General features: G+C 43.7%; 1 pseudogene; it reads left to right on the plus strand.

The window, feature by feature from the left end:
- Window positions 1-4326: 4326 nt before the first annotated feature.
- On the plus strand, window positions 4327-5053 carry LOC120392828 (annotated as a pseudogene).
- Window positions 5054-8964: the final 3911 nt, after the last annotated feature.

The following is an 8964-nucleotide window of genomic DNA, read 5'->3' on the forward strand; positions in this document are numbered from 1 at the left end:
CCTTTGAAGGATAGAGTTAGCCAGACTCAATCTCCAAACAAGTCTTCAGCAATTGGTTCACTTGAGAACCAAATTACAGGAGACTCTCACTTAAAAATGTGTTGCTTAACAAGAAAAAAAAATTTTTTTTGAACCGTTAGAACATAATGAAGATATTGTCAAATAGCTCTTGATATAGAGCAGATTTGAGAATATTGGAAAATTTGAACACCTACAAATGAGCTGTTGTGGACAATTTACAAAATTAGGGGGAACTGGGAAAGTACTGGAAAATAGGAGGAAAGTAAATGTGCAAATCTTCACAAAAGAAGAGTGATCCTGACAGTCTCTGTAACCTCTTTCTCTAGTAAAATAAAGGAACATATAATGATGTGGGGAAAAGCACCAACAGCCATTCTTATTTTCATTACAATGTGTAAATCTGAGTAGCTCCACTGAAGTAAATAGATTTACCCTGATGTAACTGGAAATTCTAAATTTGTAAGACCAAATTCTGTCTCCATTTATACTCTGCAACCTCAATATTAGTGAGGTTGCAGGGCATAACAGGCAAAATGAAGGGAATGGAACTACAAGCAGCAAATAACATGTGCTTATAAGAAAAGCAAATAAGGCCAATTAACAATGCCCAGTCTTGCCCAATTATGGTGTTTTTTGATAAAATGATACTTAGCAGTCACAGCCCTCCCTCCTGTCCTGTTTCTTCCCCTCCTCCCCCCAGGGGATGTGCAGGGGTAACTGCCTCCAATTCCAGACCAGGCTGCTTGGACAGAGATAGGCCATGGAGCCTATTCCCCCAGGTTCCCATGTAGTTCCTTCTTCAAAGCCAATTTGCTAAGGATCTGCTTAGGTATGTGTATTTGTGTAAAAATGTTATCTGAGAGGCAGGAAGTGATACATTATAGGAATCAAGAGAACACATTTTAGACAACATGAGAGTCCTCATGGAGTAAAGTCAGAACCTTTAACTTTGTAAAACATCCTGAATTTGCAACAGGGATTTCTAAGATATTTGGGATTTCAATTAGGTATCATTTAAAGAAAATACTTGTTTACCAATGCCCGGCTTGATTAAACAGGAATTTTCCTTCGCTTAAAAGGATTTGATCCATCCCACTAATTAGCTTGCAGCAATTTTAGACATGCCATTTAGAAATCAGAATATCAGATGATACACACTCATTCACATATATTGTTTGTAAATGCAACCCAACATTTATACTGCAATTATATGTGATGGCTCATTGATTCCAACTGGCTGCAGGTGACATGGGGATGTGTGACTCTCGCTTTCTATTTCTTTCTTTCATTTTTGGCGTCACTGGTACAATTCTTGTCAATTCATTAACAGGAAATAGCTTGTGGTTACAGTCGGAAAATCATTTTCTTATACCATTTTGTTAACTTAAAGATAGCAGATAAAAACATCTAATTATAAAACCATGTTTTTCTGTATTCTTGGTCAAATCATTTTCACCCATTCTGATCGGTGATGACATCCAAGCGATCAAAGTGCAATTTGGTATTTTTGTCTCCTTTCCATTTTAAATGGCAGAATTAAGTTTTCTATAATTCTACATAGTTGCAAGCATTCAGATTCTGTGCTAGCACATTATATTACAAGCTCATAGCTCCTCCAGTTGTTCAGAAAATAAAATAATTCATACACTGCACTGAATAAATAACCTTATAGTACAGTTATTTACTCTCAGACCCATTGGCCCAATCCTGAAATGCTAACTAAGGGCCTGAGTCTATGCTCAGAAGTACTTAACTATGCAAATACTCCATTGTGTAATATGGTAGTACTGAATACAAGGATAGCAGAATTGGAACTGCAAGCAGGACTCCCACTGAAGTTACACCTTCCCCACCATTTATTATTTTGAAAAAACATAATAGCATAGTCACACTGTCACAAATCCTTAAAAAAGTATGTTCTGTATTTTTTCAAACAAAAATACTTCCTGCTAATTGAAACTTACAAATTATTAAATTGTATTTCTACTCTGATAAGCTGCTCTGTGTGAATGGCTTCATAAGATACCACACTCACCAAATCCACATCAAATGTTATATTTACAAGTTGAAAATATGTTTTTTCTTTCTGCCAGTTCCTGCCAATGCAACCAGGTATCTCAAGCTGGGTTCTTCCTGGGTCATGCATCATTAGACCTTAGTACCTCCTGTAGCACTGACACATTGGGCAGTCCAGTTCCCCTGAATATGGTCGCTCACCAGTTGTGGTACTTCTTCCCATGTGATGCCAGCACATTCAATATCCTCTGTCTTCTGCCAGCTCTTCCTCACTTGCTTTTTCCTCCCTGGGGTACCCAATTCCATATGTGTACATGTCACAACCACATGAGCCTTCTTACTGTAATATTTTCTAACATGTCTCACTTTCTTCTCCCTGACACTTGCATTTGTTATTTTGTCTTTCCATGAAATGTGTAATATCTTCCTCAGCCATCTGTAATGGGCAGCCTCAAATTCTTTTTTGTTAGCCACTGTGATTGGCCATGTTTCTGCTCCGTAAAGCAGTGTGCTCAGTACAATTGCACGGTATAATCTGACTTTTAGTTTAGTGTGAAGACCTGTTTCACCAGATGTTGTTCATCCTTCTAAAAGTAATGTTTTTCCTAATCTCATATGAGTATCTTTATCACAGCCACCTTCAATGGTCATCATGCTCCCCAGACACCAGAACTCTTCTGCCTTTTTTATTTCTTTTCCATCCACATACACCATTGCATCTGTTCCTACCTTCATAGTCTTGGTTTTCTCTGCATTTACTTTCTATCAAATGTTTGCTGCTTCCTATTCTACCTCTGATTTAAAGGCAATCATTTAATTCCACATTATATATAATAAAGCAATATCATCAGCAAAGTCAAGGTCATGTAACTCTTTTCCGCTAACCTTCTGTTGCCTGCTTCATCACACAGCCTATTGCTAATGCATAGAGGTTGGTGATAATTCACAGCCTTGTCTTCCTCCAGTTGCAATACTGAACCATCACCTATGATAGTCTGGTGCTTCTTGAGAGGACTTTCACTATTCAGTATTGCTGCTTGAAGTGTCCCCTTTGTGCTGCTTCTTCTGCCTCTACAGCCTTTTCCTGAACCCAGGCATTTCTATCTTGCCTGGGTCTCTTCTTTATTTCTTTTGTCTTTTTATCTGAATCTTACATCTGCCTCCAAGACTTGCCTGTCTCTTGCACTGTTCCTTTTTTGCCGTCAGAGCTTTCTGCTCATCAATCATAGCCCATGTTCCAGATGTAACCCATGGATCTTTCTTCCACTATTTCCTTTGCTTTCTCAACTACCATCTTCCAGTTTGATGATCTATCTTCCAGACGTTCATCAGCCTGGTCCCGTAAAACACCGGAATGGTTGCTGAGTACAGTCTGGAATCTATGTTTCTTTGTCCTTGAACTTCTCTATAGCTATAACACTCTTTTTGTCTGTCTTCATGATCATTTTGAGTTTACATTGAAACATGGCCACTAAAGATAGTGATGTGAGCCAACATTCCTCCTCTGCTGACTCTGACATCACTCAAAGATGATGCTCATCTACACATCTGCAACTAGACATTTACATCTTTCTGTCTGACAGTCACATTGTCTGGTGATCTCCTTGTAAGCTTGTGAATTCTCTTGTGCTAGAAGAGATAGCCTCATAACTTTGAGATGTTTGTGCCATAGAAATTTAAAAGCCGTTCACCATCATCAGTTTGGATGCCATCCACTGCTGTTCCTATGATTCTTCCCAACCAGTAGAGTCGTTGCTGGTTTGTGCATTGAAGTCACCTATCATCAACTTGATGTCATGGTTAGGCATGTCATCCAATATTTGCTGCACCTGCACATAGAATGTGTCCTTTTCACTGTTACCTGATGCATTTGTTGGTGCATATACTTGGATTATTGTACACTTGACATATTTTGTTTGCTGCCTGACTACTATTATTCCGTTGTTCATTGGCTTCCAAGACAGCAAGGTCTTTGCTATATTATCTAGTGTGGGATTGAATGTGAGATGCTGAAGGCTTCTGGATTGAGAATTGTGTGTGAAGGGCTGGCTTTGGGCTTGTTCTCATTGGCCAGCTAATTGTGAATAGGTAGACAGGTGTGTAGAATGATAATTACCCTATGAGTTACAGCTGTGGCTGTGTGGGTTTAATTAACTAATTAGCAATTGTGATTGCTTATCATGTTGTATATAAGAGCATGCTGGGAATGAATAAAGATGGATGCATACACACACACTCTCTCTCACTGCTTGGACTTCGTTCCTGCTCTTGCGATGCAACAAATGGTGACCCCGATGTGATACAGACTTGCAGTGCAGTGAACTAGTCAGAACAAGCTGGATCATCATTGAAACAAAACACAGTGAGAGAAGTACAGCTGTGGATGCTTCTCTTTTGAAGGTAATCATCAAAAATGAATTTAAGGAGCGTTACTCGCTGAATCCAGAGTATATAACTGATGTTGTGTATGAAAAACCTTATATCACTATTGAACTGAAACAAAATGTTTCCCAGAAGTCTGCCAAGAGTGTGGATATATCTGACGTGGCTTACTACTTTGAAAAAGATGTCAAAGGTGACTCACACTACAGATAAACATCAGTGAAGAACCTCTAAAATTTGATCAAGCTCTAATCTACTATGTTGATGAAAAGCCCCCAGAGTTTTCCATGAAACGTCTGACTGCTGGTGTTATTGCAGTCATTGTAGTGGTGGTACTAGCAATTGTTGCTGGAATTATTGTACTGGTTATCACTAGGAGAAGGAGAGGAAAGTATGAGAAGGCTGAGGCAAAGGAAATGAATGAAATGCAAAGAGAACTAAACCCATAACTGAAGTCACTAGAAGACAAATCGTGAACTATCAAGAAGGCAAACAGAACTAAAACAAGATAAGTACTAGTACCACTGTTGCCAATCTTGAATGAAGATAGTGTTGGTGGCCTGAATTGATAAAAAGAAAAAGAAGGACGCGCCTGAAGTCCCAGCGTCGAGCGGCCGGAAGAGGAAAAGAAGAAGGGGGGAAAGAAAAAGGGAAAAAAAAAAAAAAAAAAAAGCCGCACGGCTTTCACGAGCGAGCAGCTGCTGGAGCTGGAGAAGGAATTCCACTGCAAGAAGTACCTGAGCCTGACGGAGCGCTCGCAGATCGCTCACGCCCTCAAGCTCAGCAAGGTACAGGTCAAGATCTGGTTGCAGAACCGCCGCGCCAAGTGGGAACGCATCAACGCTGGGAGCTGCAGGGCGTCCGAGCGAGCAGCTGAGAGCTGCAGGGCGTCCGAGAGAGGAGGCGTGCCTGACAAGCGGCTGGGAGCCGCAGGGAATCTGAACGAGCGGCTGGGAAGCCGCGGGACGTTCGAATCAGGGAGGCGTACCTGACAAGTGGCTGGGAGCCGCAGGGTGTTCGAGCGAGCGGCTGGGAGCCGCAGGGCATCTGACAAGGGAGGCACACTCGAACCAAGAAGTGAGCAGCTAATATGGGAACTGCTGCGTCAGCAGATTTGATACGCATCACGGAGCGGTGGGGAGAAAAGTTCCCCTCTGATGCGTTATCCCGCCTGTTGCGGTGGGGACGAAGAGGGGGACTTTCCGTTCAATCGAGTAGTAATACTGTTTGGGAGCGGTTGGGCTGTGAGCTCTGGAAATCAGTGGCTCAGGGCGATAAGAAGGTTTTCTCCCTGAGTCCAGTATGGCTCACCGCGCAGAGACGATTGAAGGAGCAGTTCTTACAGCAAAAGGTAATGGTGGAAGCTTATCAAAGAGATGCAAGTTCACAGGACCAGCTGATTAGTGAATTAAAATCTACAAAGAAACGGCTGGATTTGGAAGTGAAAGAATTAAAGCAGGAGTTACTGAAACTTCAAGTGAAAAGCAGTCCATTGATGTTGAATGCTCAAGACTTCAGAAGGAAGTATCCCAGGTTCACCAGCAGATAGTGGAGTTAGAAAGCCACCTCCAGTCAGTGCAAAAAGAACGGGATGCACAAATCGCTGATGGAGGAAATAACCAGGCTTCCCATGAACGGATTCAAGCTTTGGAGATAGAGCTGCAGGCTGTTAGCCACAGTAAGATGATGTCGGAGAAAGAGCTGCAAGAAGTAATTTCACTTACCAGCCAGGAGCTTCGAGAATCTAGGAGAAAGATAAAACTTTTGGAAGAAATAAACAAGAAGTTGGCCCTCGAACTGGAACACGAACGGGGGAAGCTCACTGGTTTTGGTCAGTCTAACATTGCTTTGCGAGAGCACAGCACCATCCTCGAAACAGTACTAGCAGAGAGAGAGGCAGACCTGGTGCAGCTGAATCTCCGGGTTCAAGCAGTCCTAAATATTCAAGCTTTACAGACTGCCTTCGAAAGAGAAAAGTCAAACGTTAATAACCTTCAAAAGCAGGTTGCGGCAGCCAAAGTAGATGCAGCACATAACCGTCGTCATTATAGAGCTGCGGTTCTTGAGCTGAGTGAAATTAAGAAGGAGCTACAAGCCAAAGAACTGCTTGTCCAAACCCTTCAGGCTGAAGCAGACAAACTACACGCTATTATTGAATGTGCTCATGCCTCTTTTAAGGCGCTCCTTTTAAGACAAAAAGGGGGGATTTGCAGTGAGCGGGCAGACGCCTTGGATAAGACGCCTGCCGCTCGGTTGCTGCAAGCTCTTAATTGGTTACATCTTGGTAAAAACAGCCAGGTGCCCCCCGCGATTAAACATGTCAACGGGATGACTGGGGAAGAGCAGGGTGCGGCCCCCCGACCCTCGGTCAAATGGTTTGATTATCAGCAGCAAATATGGAAAGGACCAGTTGACTTGCTAACGTGGGGCAGGGGTTATGTGTGTGTTGCCACTGATGCGGGTCCCAGGTGGATGCCAGCGAGGTGGGTCCGGCCTTGGTTGCGTCCTCCGGAGTGACGGCAGGCAGATGCGGAGGAGCCTCACGAGATGCGCTCAGATGTCGCGGAACCAGAGCCCCCGGAGGAGAGCTGTTTGTTAGCTCTGCCAGGACTTTTTCTGTCTGATCCTCCATGAATGAATTACTCACTTGAGATGATTTTTTGTGTTTGACAGAAAATCTGTGTGGTACCATGCAATTATTATTTAGAACTAAGATTTATGTTTTATGTTCCTTGTTATGTTTTGTGTTGTCTGTTTTCTGGCCAGAATTGTTGTTGTATTGTCATGTGGTTTGATGTTTTTTCCTTAAGACCCCCTACCACCCTCAGTGTCAGTTTGATCACCTGACATCTGAGGGATGTTTCAAAAAAAAAAAAAAAAAAGGGGGGGGGGGGTCCTGCAGAGGTTACATCATTTGTTTATTGTGTTTTGTTTTGTTCGTTTGATGTTTTTGAAATTATATGTTAAGGATTGAATGGTCATATAGGTTGATCTTATAAAGCTTTAATTTTTTGTTTATGATAGGTTATAATGTTATGCTGTTATGAGTTGCAAATGTTTTATGAATAACATAATATTTGATTAAGATAGATTGTGGTGTTATGCTGTTATAAGTTGAAAATGTTTGGTGAATGTTTTTATCTTGTTTTCCTTTTCCCTTTTCTTTTCATTGTAAATAAAGGGGGGAGATGTGGGATTGAATGTGAGATGCTGAAGGCTTCTGGATTGAGAATTGTGTGTGAAGGGCTGGCTTTGGGCTTGTTCTCATTGGCCAGCTAATTGTGAATAGGTAGACAGGTGTGTAGAATGATAATTACCCTATGAGTTACAGCTGTGGCTGTGTGGGTTTAATTAACTAATTAGCAATTGTGATTGCTTATCATGTTGTATATAAGAGCATGCTGGGAATGAATAAAGATGGATGCATACACACACACTCTCTCTCTCTGCTTGGACTTCGTTCCTGCTCTTGCGATGCAACACCTAAGGGTAGGGCCCTTGGAGCTAGGGTTAGGGTTCCTATGGGTAGGGCACTTGGAGCTAGGGTTAGGGTTCCTATGGGTAGGGCCCTTGGAGCTAGGGTTAGGGTTCCTATGGGTAGGGGTTCCCGCCCTAGCGTTAGGGTTCCTATGGGTAGGTCCCTTGGAGCTAGGGTTAGTGTTCCTACGGGTAGGTCCCTTGGAGCTAGGGTTAGGGTTCCTATGGGTAGGGCACTTGGATCTAGGGTTAGGGTTCCTATGGGTAGGGCACTTGGAGCTAGGGTTAGTGTTCCTATGGGTAGGTCCCTTGGAGCTAGGGTTAGGGTTCCTATGGGTAGGGCCCTTGGAGCTAGCGTTAGGGTTCCTATGGGTAGGGCACTTGGAGCTAGGGTTAGGGTTCCTATGGGTACGGCTTCCCGCCCTAGCGTTAGGGTTCCTATGGGTAGGGCACTTGGAGCTAGGGTTAGGGTTCCTATGGGTAGGGCCCTTGGAGCTAGGGTTAGGGTTCCTATGGGTAGGGCACTTGGAGCTAGGGTTAGGGTTCCTATGGGTAGGGCTTCCCACCCTAGCGTTAGCGTTCCTATGGGTAGGGCCCTTGGAGCTAGGGTTAGGGTTCCTATGGGTAGGGCCCTTGGAGCTAGGGTTAGGGTTCCTATGGGTAGGGCCCTTGGAGCTAGGGTTAGGGTTCCTATGGGTAGGGCCCTTGGAGCAAGGGTTAGGGTTCCTATGGGTAGGGCTTCCCGCCCTAGCGTTAGGGTTCCTATGGGTAGGGCCCTTGGAGCTAGCGTTAGGGTTCCTATGGGTAGGGCCCTTGGAGCTAGGGTTAGGGTTCCTATGGGTAGGGTACTTGGAGCTAGTGTTAGGGTTCCTAAGGGTAGGGCCCTTGGAGCTAGGGTTAGGGTTCCTATGGGTAGGGCACTTGGAGCTAGGGTTAGGGTTCCTATGGGTAGGGCCCTTGGAGCTAGGGTTAGGGTTCCTATGGGTAGGGGTTCCCGCCCTAGCGTTAGGGTTCCTATGGGTAGGGCCCTTGGAGCTAGGGTTAGGGTTCCTACGGGTAGGGCCCTGG

Source organism: Mauremys reevesii, unplaced genomic scaffold (genome assembly GCF_016161935.1).
Source record: "Mauremys reevesii isolate NIE-2019 unplaced genomic scaffold, ASM1616193v1 Contig118, whole genome shotgun sequence".
Classification (NCBI taxonomy): domain Eukaryota; kingdom Metazoa; phylum Chordata; order Testudines; family Geoemydidae; genus Mauremys; species Mauremys reevesii.